Source organism: Urocitellus parryii, unplaced genomic scaffold, assembly GCF_045843805.1.
Source record: "Urocitellus parryii isolate mUroPar1 unplaced genomic scaffold, mUroPar1.hap1 Scaffold_37, whole genome shotgun sequence".
Lineage (NCBI taxonomy): Eukaryota > Metazoa > Chordata > Mammalia > Rodentia > Sciuridae > Urocitellus > Urocitellus parryii.
In genome coordinates, this window is record NW_027553327.1 from 6,808,927 (window position 1) to 6,824,439 (window position 15,513).

Genomic DNA, 15,513 nt, shown 5'->3' on the forward strand with positions numbered 1-15,513 from the left:
GCTTAACCAACTGAACCACATACCCAGCCTGTTCTTTTACTTTTTTACTTTTTTTTTTAATTTTGAGACCGACCGGGTCTCTGTAAGTTGCTTAGGGGCTTGCTAAATTGCTGAGGCTGGCTTTCAAATTGCAATCTTCCTGCCTCAGCTTCCCCAGCCACAGAGATTACAGGGGTATGCCACTGCACCCAATTGTTTCCATTTTTAAAGAAACCATTTATACCTAAGATTGGTGAAAGCTCCTGGGGTTAAAATGGCTTATGACTTTAAGCATGATGAAAATATTAGATATTTGTCTCTATACTCTGTGTGGTTTGATTTTAAATGCCTGAGCAATGAGGTTAGCTTCATATCTATCTTACCTAATGATTAGTTCAAGAAACATACTCTCAGAGCAAGATTTATGTTAACAATAGGGAATCTACATGCATCCCTCACTTAGTTTATAACCCCTGTGCCTAGAATAGTGCCTGGAATATAGCAGGTACACAGTATCCTTTTTGCCCTTTATTTTTCTACCAATGAATGGTAATATAACTGCTTGGGAAAAATACTGAAATATCTATTTTACCTAAAGTTGAATTAATATAATTTTGCTCACATTTTGGATTGTGTACTTCTACTGACATACAAATTCTGAAGTCCTAACTAATACCAACACAGTGATGCTGTGAAATCATTAACCTAGAAATTTCAAACAAATATAAGAAGCAACTACATATTATCTTTCATTTGACCATCTCAAACATTTTTTTAATACTATTGAGTACTTACAGGTCTGACAATGATTTTCTGTTGGTCCCCAGCATCGGCCAGTACAGGACTTATGGCAACGTCCACCTGAAGAAGAGGAACAAGGAGGAAAGAAGGTCATGTACGTTTTAATCTTTCACTCCTTGATGAGGAGAGACTGCCCAAGGACATATCCCTGCTCTTTCGAAAAATTTTATGTCATACTAGAGTTGAGTCCTAGTGCTGAAAATGCTCACTTAAGTAGCAAAGCTTGAATATTCTATCTTTGACTCTACAAATGCCATTTTAAGAATACTGGATCTTCCTGCATGTTTGTCAAGAACTGTGAAGGGTCTGAGGTTTTACTTCACATGCAAATTAACTTGGTACAATTTTGTGGATGCTGAACGATGACATGAGACTCTTGGCTCAGAGCAAAAGACTTTAGTATTCACAATAAAAGCAGTAGTCAGAGTAAAAAAAAAAGAATACTAGAAATAATTCATACACATAAAGACAGATTGAAAAAAACAATGGCAGTATAATCACCCCCATGGCCCATTTGTTAAAGATTTGGTCCCCACTCCCAATGCCATCAGATGACAGCAGAACATGTAAAACTGAAGTACAGTCTTGTGGTATTCAAAATACTCTCAACATTTTATATGAAAAAGAAACAAATATGTTTGAAATATTTCCCAGAAAGTCAAAAGTAAATTGTTATATTAAATAAATTTCACTTTGCTAAAGATTTTGGTTGTATTGATCTCTTCTACTTGGTATAATTTCAAAAGTTCACAGCTTACTGATTCCAGTAGATATTACAAATTAAGTTAATTGCTAAAAAGAAATCAAGTTTATGAAAGCGAGAATGTATTCTTTGAAACACATGACAAAACATCAGAATAAAAGGCAAAATCAAGCATTTAAAAGAGCTTTTTTTTAGAAAACAATTTCAGTTATTCAATACATGCTTTTAAAATTGTTATATGCATTTTTTAATATTGGCCTTTAACTCTTGTGGTAGCTCTTTAGCTACAGTGAATATCAGCCTCAACAAATATAGTTGTCACACAGAGAAATCCCCATAAGGACTCAAAAATAAAAATATTAGCTAGAGGCAATCAGGTAAAATGACTTTGTGTGAAGCTGGTTTCTGAATTTCATTCTAAATTTAGGCACATGGATTATTTTTAGAATGAAAAGTACACATGAAAGTTGATGAAAGACTAGCTGTTCTATAACAAGTTTCCTATTAGACCTCTCTTAGCTTTCAGGTATTAACTGTGAATTCAAAGAGAACTATATTATAAAAATTATCAAATAGAGTTTACCAAATGTTTCCATCTTCCCTTGATGCATGGTTTTCAAATAATCAGCTTGAACATTCTTACTGCTTAGAGGTTTTTTTCCTTTGCAATGAAAGTGCCTGAGTGATCCCACATGATAAAGACCTTCAGAGTTATAATACAGATTCAGCAGACACTTTCTCTGATTGACCTCAGCCTGTCCTGATGGTCTGCCCTCAGAAGGGAACCATAGTGTTTCCAAATCAATACAATGCTCAGGATCAGTTCAAGTCATCTTTTTAAAAAGTATGGGGATCCTTGCTACAGCAGAGTTTATTTAAAGCAGTTCTGTCTGTGATCGCTGCTACTGACATCATCAGTGTATAATATCCTGTCACTCTGCCATCTGTTTATTTAGATCTAAACACTTATAACTACATAATGCAAGCTCATTCTAGTTGACAGGAAAAGGACTCCATCTGGCCTGAACAATATAACTTTAATCAGTGATAATGATAATTATTATTAAAAACTTACTGGAGTTCCTTTGTACCAAGCTAATAAATCTAAATTGATTTATACCAGCGGAAATTAGAAAGGACTGTGAGACAAACTGGGAAGCAAGGAAAACTTTCTGAAGAACCAAACTTTTTTATGAGAAAATATCTAACATTATTATGCCTTCTTAGATGTGTTGAAATGCTTTGAATCTATTCACCAACTGGTAGGTAAATTGAAGATATCTAAAGCAAAGAATGACCTGTCACTTAATCTATGACTTCTTTAATTGTGTTTGAGCTAATAAAATATTTAGCTTTATTCTTTATGGTCAGAATTCTATCTGGTAGGAAAATAAAAGAAAGGAAAAACAGAGAAACAGATAAGATACATTAATAAAATATATTTAATATACTCAATATTTATTTGGGGGGAGGGTTACATTTTTCTTGACTTTTCATTTATCAAGTTTCAATTCACCACCCGAATTCAGGCTCCCAGATTTCGCATAAAAAGGCCCATAAAAATGTATGATGTTTTTGTTTGTTTCTACTAGTTAAAATAAATGCAATTTTTTTAAAAAAGGTATATTTCTTGAAATATTGTTCATGGTTTTTTTTGACAAGGTATCAGAGTCAAGCTCACTATTTGGAAATGAGTGACACAGAATGTACACCCCCAACCTTAACCCTGTCTGCTTGCTGCTGTGAGATGTTCTTCAGTCGTTTTTATTTCTCATCTGTATTTCAACAAAAATATTATTACTGGTATATAAGGATGCCTTCAGCAGCTGCTTCTCTTCCTGGATTTTACAGAATCTTCTATTTCTTCCATATACTTTGGGAGCTAAAAGAAGATAGATGTTCCCTCATTCTACACATTTCAGAATCCATTCCTACCAACATATTGGAGGGGTTTGACTGGCATGTGCTTCTATAAACTGTTGTTTGGCCTGCTCTACCTTGATTTAACTGTCTTCCTGGAGCTTTGACTCTTTTGGAATCTGCCCAGGGACTCAGTTCAGCTTTGATCTTCAAAATGGTATAATAGATGATACATTGGTATCAATACTATTTTCATCAAGTTGTTGTAATAACTAAATATCACAACATCTGAACAAAAATCTCTGTCTAGGGATTGTCAGAATTCACTCTTTACTACACTTTCAGACCTGCCATCTTAATTTGATACTTGTGGATAATTGGCCAGTAAAGTCCTATAAAATATTATAGTTAAATAACTTAAATTTTTTTGTAGCCCTTTGTTTTCATCATTTCTACTGCAGAAAAGTATCAAAGAGATGATGGGGTAGAAAACCTTACTGTTTCCATAGTAATTATCTGTCTAGCACAGGAACAACAACAATTTCTAGTAGCTTTGCTTCCATCTATCTCCTCATAATTACTTCGTAAGCACCTTCATTGTTCTGTGTATTAGGTATGATGTTAAATATTAGAGATAAAACATTGAACTGAAACAGACATGGCCACCATCCTCAGAGAGTTTAGAATTAATTCCACATCATACTGAAAGGGAAAATTTTTGACTATTACATATTTCATGTTTATTATCCATGAGACTAAGAGGAAAAGCCAACAAATCTACATTTTAAAAGCATTCTAACTCAGGTAAGAAGGGGTAGACTAGACCACTTTCAGTGAGATGATCAACTAATGAATCCAGGTAGTCCCTTTGCACACTGAACCCTTGAAACAGGCGTGTCAATGACACATCTTCCCTGTATAGAGTCAGATTTCCAGTATAGATTAGACTGATTTAGACAAAAGGAGAACAATCTACCAATCCCAGCTTTCTTCCATGACAAAATCAATGGAGCTGACTGGTACTAAGCAGACAGTGAAAACTACACCAGAGCATAAATAAGAAAATTCATGCTGAATCAAACAAATTCAATCCACTTTATTCCTGTTCTTTTTGTTTGAAGAGTTTATAGAGAATGATTCAGGGTGCTACTCTTGGCAGCTGCTAAACCCCTGTTGCTCTCATGTGAGGTATTCATACTAATTTCACTTTCCCTGAGCTTTCCCTGGATCAACCACATTATCCCTTTGCTGTAAATAGTGTGTGAAAAGCCACTAATGCTGAGAAATAATGGACACCATTTTTAGACAATTTTAGGATTAGTTTTGCAAGAACACAGAAAAGCTTAGGCATGGATGAGAACAAAAATGTGTTAGATTTTAGGAGAAAATGGAACAGGATATAAAGAAAAAATGTAGAAAAGATACTATCTACAAAGAGTCCCATGTGAAGCTAGATAAAAGAAGAAGAGAGAACATTCTTTTGAATGCTGTATGTAACATATTAGCAATAGAATATCATCAATAGTTCCAAGATTAAACTTGGTTCTCCAATGGTCAGTATTCTGAAATTTGCTATCTTCTTCTTCAGAAATTCCTTTTTCCCTCACTTTTCTTTTTTTTAATAAAAATGGGGTTTTAAAATGTAAGAAATTGTTCCATAGGGGTACTTACTTAATATGGCCTGCCAGGAGGGTGGCACTGGGACAATGGGTCAGCTCTGGTCAGTTCCTGATTAGGTGTGCGAGATAGTCAGCCCAGTGAGAAGGCAGTCAAGTGTATCCTGGGCCAGTCTAGGACTCATCCTGGTATCTCCTTGCCAGGTGGTTCAGAGCAAACTCTCAGTAGCATGGGGACACTGTTGATCTTGATTTCCAGGTTTTGGGAGTTAAGGGGAATGCCATACATTATGGGTTTCCAGGTTTGGGATTTTTATCAACTTTAAACAAAAATGTTTTGGCCCATAAAGTGTTTCCTTTTGTATTGTGACAATGAAAGGTATTAGCATTTGTTAGTTTCAGGACCTCAAGGATCTCTTTTCTACAGGTTAATGGGCTTCCTCAGAGCATAAGATGTCTGTGAACCATACCTTACTTATTTCTGTACTGCCTGGCTTGTATCAACCCTGCCCACGCCTTCTACAAGGGCACATTGTAGAAGGGCTGAATAATGAATTTGTTCCGAACTTCTTTTGCCGTGGTGTCATATTTTCTGATGTGTTCTTCATTGTCATTCCTCTTATCTTGGGTGTGTGGGGTGTCCTTTGTACACTCATCATTCTTTGTCTCTTCTTCCTTGATATTCTCAAGGGTGAAAGGGACGGCAGGGATCTTGTTGCAAGAAAAGTCACGGGGTTAGCTTTTCTGGGTGAGCTGTGGACTGGGGCTTCATCTGTGTTCTTCTGACTCTAATAGACCAGAAGCCACAGAATGCATCCAGGGGCTGCTGGCTGGACTTCAGCAACAGTTCAGTACATAAATTAATTTCCAGCATTACTGGCTTGAATTTTTCCTCTATTTTTTTTTCTTTTTTTCCTCCTCGTGTTTGATGGTTTCAATGACAAAATGGCACACTATTTTAAAACCCAAACATTTACTGCAGCAGTCTTAAAATGCATCTATAAACTCTTACATGGAGTCAGGTTCAATATCCTTGAAATAAATACCAGATGATTGTGCACACAGCCCAACCATTTATATTTGAATTAGAAGATAAACAACATGCACATTCTTCCCCTTTTACAAAAAAAGGGACACTGTAGGAATGGTACAAATATTCTTGATTTGTTTGGCATGTGTTACTGGTAAAAATCTGTCAGTATAAATCAAGTGATAATTCTAATAATCTAAATTTGGCTAAAAATTATCTGAAAACAATTACAGATATGTTAAAATTGTTAGGAAATAGATAGAAATACAAAATTACTTCCTTCAGGAATTATTAGAGAAAGATCCAGAAATTATGTACCCATTGACTTACCTCTTCATTTTTCTCGAGTAAAATCAGGCTCATTTTGACTGACACTATGTTTCAGCATTTCTTGTTTGCAGCAGCTAAATTCCTGGAACCTCTAGGAGGTAACTATATAACCTGATAATCCATTTGTACACTTATTTATTGATTCAATAAATTATTGGGTCTTTCTCTATGAATCAGGCAATGCTCTAGGAGTAGGGAAACATTGGGCACTAAAAGAGACAAAACAGAGATTCTTAATTCTAGGGCGATAACAGAAAATAATTAGAAAATCAAAATTAAACTAACTATGGTTATATTTTAAAGAAAAAATAAGGAAGAATATGAGACAGGTGTTTGGTTACATATTAGTCATTGTGTGCTCAGGAAAAACTTCAATGAATACATGACATTTGAGTAACATACAGAAAAAAGTTGAAGCAGCCTATAAAGTTAAACTGTGTTCTCTAGAGATAAACACAAATACTAATGCTCTGGGACAGTGATTCTCAATGTTTTTAACCCCTACATGTACCAGTGACATTTACTAATGCCTGGATACATTTTTGGTTATCATTCCTTGGGGCACAGTTGTTACTGGTATCTAGTGAGTAGAGTTTAGCATGCACCGGACAGACCCCAGGACAAGAATCATTCAGCTATTTTCAGTGCTGGTATTTGAAAATCCTGCTATAAAACTGTTGGCTTCCTCTCTCTGCCAAACATAGCTAGGAGGCAAGTGGACCAGGGCAGCAAGTAGGAAGGTGGACAGGCAGAGTGTTGGCTTCTGAGTTTACTTACCAAGGTCACTGCATGCTGCAGTAAGTGAGGCCTGAGTGACAGGTGAAGAGGCTGTAGCAACAACAATCCAGGGAGAAATGAAGCCCACTTGGACTCATGTCATAGCAGTGGCGGTAAGAGATGTTTACATCATGAATACATTTGATGGTAGAAAAAAAAAGAGCGAGCGAGCGAGAGAGAGAGAGAGAGAGAGAGAGAGAGAGATTCAGAAACAGGGGGAAACAGAAAGGAAGAGAAAGAAAAAGGATATCAATAAAAGTAAGTAGAGTTCCCATTCACAGATGAGAAAAGTCTTTTGTAGAAGCTTCTGTTTCTCAGGAGCTCAGTTCCACTGTATTCATTTGAAAATAAATCATATTTTTATGTAAATATATTTGAATTGCTATGACCATATTTAAATTTCACAAGTTGAAAGATATCTAAGAAGGAAATTGGGGGTTTTGAGTGGAGTTTACATATCTAAATTATGAGTTACAAAGACACAGATTGAGAAAATTGGAGATATTTCAATGATTAAATTTGAAGCGGTATGATATAGAGGTGGTGATTTCAAGACTAGATGACATGCTATCAGGAAACGGTAATGTAACTACTCCTGGTCTCCCCTAGGACTGACTCAAAACTATGAGATGAACTTGCATGATGGCATATTTTAGTTGAAAATAATGAAAAAAATTAAGGGTAAGAACTCTGTAACATTGGGAAAGTTGGCTAGTGAACTCTCTATTTGCTTTAAGCTGTTCATAGTAATATCACAGATTGTGTTTGAGGAATATTTAAATGTTTCTTCTATTGGGAGAGATGTGAGTCTCTCTCATACCCTGTTCACACTCAGAGTATGAAGTATGAAACACCTTCATTGTTTTTCACAGTTTTGTTCACAAATCATTAATTGCATCACATTGCAGCTCCTGGACTTCAAAGAATGGAAAATGTAACATTTTTTTTAACAATACCTTGTACAATGGGATCTATTGGTCAGTGTGAGTTCTAGATTTTCAAGGATTCAGGTTCAACAAACTAATTAAACATCTTTTCTTAATTTTTAGTGAGTAAATATAGATAATTTTTTCAGAAATCTGCACAAAATATGAAAATTTGCATTCAAATCTAATAACTGCCTCAACTTTTTCCCCAGGTGTTATCTTTAAAGAAGGTTATGCCTTCTAGTCACAGAACTGACAAAATTCGATTAGTTTTCTCCAGTCAGCACTATTTTGCAATTTTGTTCAAAGATAAATATTGTCTGGAGGGCAATGTACACTTTATTCTCCATTTTTAAATGTGCAAATATGAGAGGTTATTTTCTGGTTTGTTTTTTTTTTTTTTTTGCAATTATTAAATTTCTCTTGAATGAGGTAGGTGATTACAGCTAAATTCTGTAATACTTGCCATTTAGGAATTTAAGAATGCCTGAAGCAATTTGAAAGTACTCCAATGGCTATGGGCTATTTTAGAAAATAATTTGATACAAACTTTTGTGCATTCCAAAGGGATATGACCCTGTTGCTTAATGGCTACAGTTTGAGTTCTTAGGAAGTACTTTGGTATGCAGCAAGAAAGAATATTTGAAGAAATCGATACTTAATGATTATTCTCATTCTGATTCTTTTAGTTCTGAGAATTTGTTCTAAAATGGATAAACATTAAAAAAGTTGGTGCTTGAATTATTTTCAGGAATATCATTACTTTTCCTGAGTATCCTGTTCTGCAGCTAGTTTTCCTTATTTGCAATCAGGACTATTGTTGGCTGAAAGGGGAAGTCTTCAGGCATTTTTATCAGCTTATACTTTGGTAAGACTGACGGCTATGACAGGTAGAAAAGATACCACCCTAAATGCTGCTCCTCTTTGCACAATAGGTTCATCCTTTTGACAGATAAATCAACCCAAAAGCCAAGAAAATTATTTTTGGATAACACCAAATCTTTTTTTTTTTTGACAGTGAATATCATCACTGTTATCAACACTGATTAGAAACATAAACATAAACCTATTTTAAAACTCTTGTATTATTTGACATAGTCAGAATAATTGCTATTATATATTGGTAAATACACATATCCTATTTCAGTATCAAATTTCCCACAATACATAGGAAGCAGTCATAAGAATAATTATCCCTCAAACAAAAGTTAAAATTCTTTTTTTTAAACATATGAAATGACAACAGAAAGACAGTGAGTTAAGATCATAGCTATACAATTTATCCTCTAAGTACTAATTCTTTTTATAAATGTGGACTTACACAGTTGCTTTATCTCTCTGGTTTTCTCTTCTATGAAATAAAGAGAATAATAACACACTCCTTGCATTAATCACAGGAGAGAGCCATACCATTCTGTCTATCTATCTGTCTATCTATCTCTCCTTTAAAACTGAACCTGTTTCATGACTGTCATTCATTAGTCATCATTCCATTACTCTGCATTACCTTTCTCCCGTGCAGATGATAAGCACAGTCCTCTGAGGATGAAGGAGTCCCACTCACTGGGACTGTTACTGGACCTGCCTCTGTCCTGCATCCTCCAGGTACTAAAGGGATTCAGAAACTTAGAGAAGCCCAGGAAAGTAAGGTGTGACATCCACCCAGCAGATAAGATATGCTAAAGGAAGTCAGAGAGAGATGTGGGAACTCATTGGAGTAGAAGTGTTGAGAAAAGTGGCATATGTGTGTGTGTGTGCATATTGTTTTGTGTTGGTGGCAGTTGGGGGTGGGCCTGGATTTGCAATGTACAACCAGAGTAAGGATTTAAAGCAATTATTATCACTATATGTGAAAGAGAATTGAAGGCCACAAATTGGCCTGGATTACAGTGATATGAATAAAACGTAGTATTTAAATGTAAGGTTGGATCTTGGTTTTATGCAAAATGTCAATATTTTGTTCATGATGCATATATTAATTTTGATTTTTAAATAGTGCACTAAAATTTCTAGTACTTTTGTTTATCATTAAGATTTTTGTAACCTAAATTTTGTACTTATGACCTCACTAGCCACCAGTCATCTCAACCTTAAACTGGAAACAAAGTTGAAGAAAGGACTTAGAATTCACTGTGTTGTTTATAATGTATCTGAAGAATTCAATTTCTGTTTGCATTTTCTGTTACTTATATAAAATAAAAAGTATGTGTTTCATATATTTTTTGGTGAGCAGGCTACCATTTTATTGAATGTACCCCCATGTAAAAGTAGAATCATAAGCTAGTATATATTTTGTTCTTCTTGTTTCTGTTTTGGTACAATAAAACCTCCTGGGGATGTAGCTCAGTGGTAAAGCACTTGCCTTGTACGTGTGAGGTGCTGGGTTCAATCCTCATCACCACATAAAAATAAATAATAAAGATATTGTACCAACTACAACTAAAAAATATAATAAATAAATAATTAAAAAACTTTCAACACAGAAATCAGAGAAAACTGAATGTGGTCTTCTTTATGTTCAAGTTGCATGAAATCATTTGATACATAAAATTAAATTGTCCTTCCTTCAAAATGAGAAAGGAAGGAAGAAAGGAAGAGAGATAAATGAAAGTAGGAAAACTGCTGTTATTCAGGCATTTACATTAATGAGAAGAAAATTAGGCTGGAGCCAGAGATATCATTCAGAAAAAGAAACTGGTAAATATATACCAAAGAGAAAATATAATAATGTATTTTATGTAGCTATTATAAATGACTCAAAAGCTCAAATGTATGGTAATATGAAATTCAAGAACTGAAACTTGAAAAAAAAATTGAATTAAACTCAGAGATTCCTCCATTACCATATTTTTTGTTTCTTCTGTGTCTACAACAGGGCAACATCCTGAGAGAGCATTGAGGGTCTCGTCTGTTTTATTTAGCAATTAGGGAGATGGTTATCCATGTAATATATCACTTGAAATATCTCTTCTAAGTCTTTATAAATGCTATTTAAAAAAATGTACAGTGATAGCCCAAAACATTTTCAGTTTTCCTTTCATTTTTGTGTCTAACATGAAGCATCCTCCAAGAAGGGGAAACACTGTGGTAGTATGAAGAGGTGATATGTGGAGCCGAGATCTTTGACTTAGGCAACTCCAGTTAATGTCTTTGTTGAATGTAGTGTTGGATTTTAGAGAGCTTGACTGTATTGTTCAAAGACGTCTTTGCAACATTTATCCTGAAAAGAAGAAGAAAGTTGCACGCTCCACACGCAATTGCTAGAAAACAGAGTGAGTAGTAAACTTAAAACAAGACTTAACTTCAGATCACAGATATCATCTGGGAGTGGAAGCTGTGCTTTCAAAATCACCTACTGGGTATATCAAGTGAGCAAGGCAATAATCAGAGTAATACTAGCAAATATTAGGTGGTTATTGGAGAGGGACAGATTATTTTTGTGACCTACTCCAACATATCTCTCTAGTTTCAAACGTCAGGGTATACTCTCAAGTTGACAAGCCTACTGCATAGGACAAAGCAAAAGACATCATGCCACTTAGACAAATGTCTAGCTTTTGCAATATATACATTCTATGCACACACAAAAAAAAACAGCCTTGTGCAGTGTTCTGAGGCTACTGACAGAGAAAATTGTGTTTGGAGACCACACATGTCTAGTGTTTTGTTGTAAGCATGAATATCTCTTAAGATCTTGGAGAGGGAGCTAATGCTGTCTGCCTATCAGTTTCCTAGATGCTTCTCAACACCACATATACATATGACTTGAATGTCAATCATGGTTTCCCACCTGAATTCCAGTCTGCAGCATTGGAAAAATACCCCCTTACCCAAGAACAAGGATTGTGCCTAATTGATATTGGTATTCTAAAATCTGTCACAATGCCTGAAAGATATTTGGCATTCAGTACAATGTTTTTCATCAAGACATGAATTCAGCAGATGGGAACGTGTTTACAAATAAATCTCTGACTTTTATTTTAACTACGAACCAGCACTTACAATCCAATAAATAAATATTTTGATTTAATAAATTAATGGATTAAACCTAGCTAAAAAGGTTTAAATATGAGGGAAAGGTAAATTGTGTTTGACATAAATATATATATATATCACAAACTGGTTGATTAAACAACAGAAATTTGTGTCTCATAGTTTGGGAGCCTGGAACCCCATCCTCACAGGGAGAAGAGAGAGCTTTGGTGTCTCCCTCCTCTTAAAAGACTCCCACTCCCACCACTGTGGCTCCCCATGGCGTCACCTCTAAATCCCATCTTCTCCCAGTGGCTAATGTCCAAATACCATCAGGTTCAAAGTTAAGCTTCAACATGAATTTTCTGTAGACCCAATTCAGTCTGTAGCACCCTCTTTATTTAAAAGAGGCTTTAAAAAGTTACTTAGACTGTCTGCTACAGTTGTTGTTTTTTTTTTTGCTTTATAGCAATATGATTAAGCAAACATTAAAGTCACAAAAATATATGGTGTCCTATCCTAAATGTAGTTTCACAATGTCTATTCTCAGTAAAGAAGCTGAAACAAAAGAATGTGACATTTTAAATCCAAAGCATTCTTTTGTTAAAGATGAATTAGATCACTTTTCATAACATAGTCTCCTGCCAAAAAAAGCAAATAACTTTATCTCTGCTCTGAGAGTTCCACGTCTAAGAAAGGTTGGTTAGACATCTCCAAATGTGATTCATGCTGGGATTTTGTGATGACAATGATAGTTGACATGTTAAACTGCGTAACGCTCAAAGGAAGTTTATCCTGACATTTACAAGTAATGGCATTTATAGAAAATAAAATAAATGTCTCATTGTTTTGTTTTTTCAGATTTCATGAACATTAATAGAGACTTCTGTATCAATATAAAACTGAAAAATATAGAAATTTAGTTGCTGCAAAAGCTAAAAGATATAGTATTATTAAACTTCCAAAACATTTTGTCTTAGGTTGTATACCTGCAAGAAAGTATAACATTCAAAATAACATAGGCCATACATGTGTATAAATATGCCCCTAAGCATTTTAATTTGTGTGATCTCTATAGATGTTCAGTAGTGGTACTAGGTTTTCATTCAAATATACCTACATCTAGCCTTGGTTTGCTGTTTTATATTATTATGTTTCCTAGCTCATTAAAAGAATGATGATTTTCTTCAAATCCAAATAAATGTATACCTTAACAAGCTGATGAAAAAGAGAACTAATTTTTTAAATTCTCCAAATGTTCATTAGGTCACTTAGGAAATAAATTTTATGTGGATGCAGAAAATAAATCTAATTAAGTCTATAATAAATAAAATAAATAAATCTATAATAAATAACATTAAGTTAAGGAATCAGTAAGGGCATATACTTTATAGGATCTTTTCTTAAAAAATGGAAAAAAATATATATATATATATATATATATATATATATATATATATATATTATTGTGCTAATCTTTATTTTTTAAACCTTACCGCAACCCTTTGACATGGAATACAATGTCCTTGTTTTTAGTAAGTCAGGATAAATGTTGTTTTTAAATATCAACCACATACATTGTGAAAAGGTAAACTGAGGTTCAAAGTCACATCTACAAATACACTGAATCTTTTATGATATTTATTCCAATGCCTTCTTTTTATGTACTTTGGACAGTGCTAATGTTACATGGCATATGACATATCACCAGGACCATGTTCATTACAGAGGATCTGACTGGCTCTGTGCAAGCATATGGATAGCCCAGCTTCGTCCCTTATCTGAGAAGGAATCAGGCTCTTCAGGAGAAAGAAAACAAATGTGTTCAAGACAGACAAAATGAAATGGTGAAAAATTAAATGCTTGTGTGTTGCATTTACTTTACAAAATGGCTGATTGGAGTGAGATGCTTTCTTATTTCAACACCCTGTGTTAGCAACAACCAAAGCGTTTATATTAACACAAATGGTCTTTCTGTCCATGGATCTTTTCCTTCCAGACTAAACATCTATTTTTTGGTTCACTACTACTATTAGCTAGACATTTTATTTCCAACTATCAATCACTATTATTTTAAAAGACTATCACGTGCTCCTTTGTTACATGAGTTCAGAAGACCAATGATTTGCATTAAATTTTCAGGTACATGATTTATCTCACCCGATAAAGAATAGTATGAGTCCAGTTACTGACTTCGGCAACTAGAGGAAGAACATTTTAGAAACCTGATAAAGAAGCATTCTGCTTTGTTTTATATTTCACAATAAAGTGAAGTTGTTTCCTGCCATTATTGAATGGAAAATGTGTAACAACTTTCCTGGAAAATCAGAAACTTACTCAATAAGGGATTCATATTCCATGTTATGGATTTAAGACCTCTTTTTTTGTATTTGGTTCTATAAGCAATATAAATCATTATTTAACTTAATTAACTTAAAATTAGTGACTGTATAGGCAAGAACAATGCATTTCTTTTCTCATTAAAGGAACTAGGCACAATTATATTGAAGACTGGGCAATGTGAACACGGCATCTGCATTTGGAGAAGGTAATGCATGAGGCATGTAATTCATAAAAGCAGCACACAATGCAGTCTTTCAGGAGCTGACTTTTGTGAACTAGACTTGAATGGTCCTAATGTTCCCAAGTTGCTGATTTGGGAACACAAGGGACTTAGATCACAAAAATGGCATTTTGCAACAAATTTGCCTTTATTCTCTATGGTCATACCCTTGGGATATGAATCATTTTCCAAGTGACTTTTCCACATAAGGGAAGTGTTTATCACAAGATGGAAAACAAAATATTCAGTGAACAGAATGCTAGGAGTATGTGCATGAAATCAAACTACTGCTCCCAGACATGTCTGGTGTAATGTAAATGGACATATTGGACAAACATGCTGGGTGGAAACATTAACACCTCTGTGCCAGTATAAGGAGAAATTTGCCTCTAATTGATGGCTGAGGAATAATGTCAAAGAGCAGGACCCCCAGTGGTGCCAGGTCCAGCTGGAGGCCTCTCCAACAATTTGTAGCCATGTGACAAAATACAAATCCTATAGAGAACAAGATGAGAGACTGGGATGATTTTGATAGATGGCCCATATCCATCTTCTCATTGGTTGATTAGCTAACTCAGAATACAAGGGCCTGTTTCTCTCATTCTTGCCTGGTATTACCTCTATCAACCACAATCCATATAAATCAAAGTTGAACTAAGAGTCCCTGAGATTCTATCTAGTGAAAATTTTTTGCAAAGTTTTCAAATTTTCAGATAACTTTATGGATGGATTTCAAGTTCTATATACATAATGAAAAAAAATTAAAATACCAACCAAAATATGTTAGGGATGTCTGGATTGATATACTAGGAGATGAGAAGCAATCTAGTTCTTGTTTTCTTTGCTTAAATGTTGCTAGGAGTTGAAATCTGAATAAGACCATCAATATAATACTTTTTAATCAGGAATGATTTGAGATTTTACATGGGCTAGAGAAGTAGACTATGAATTTTAAA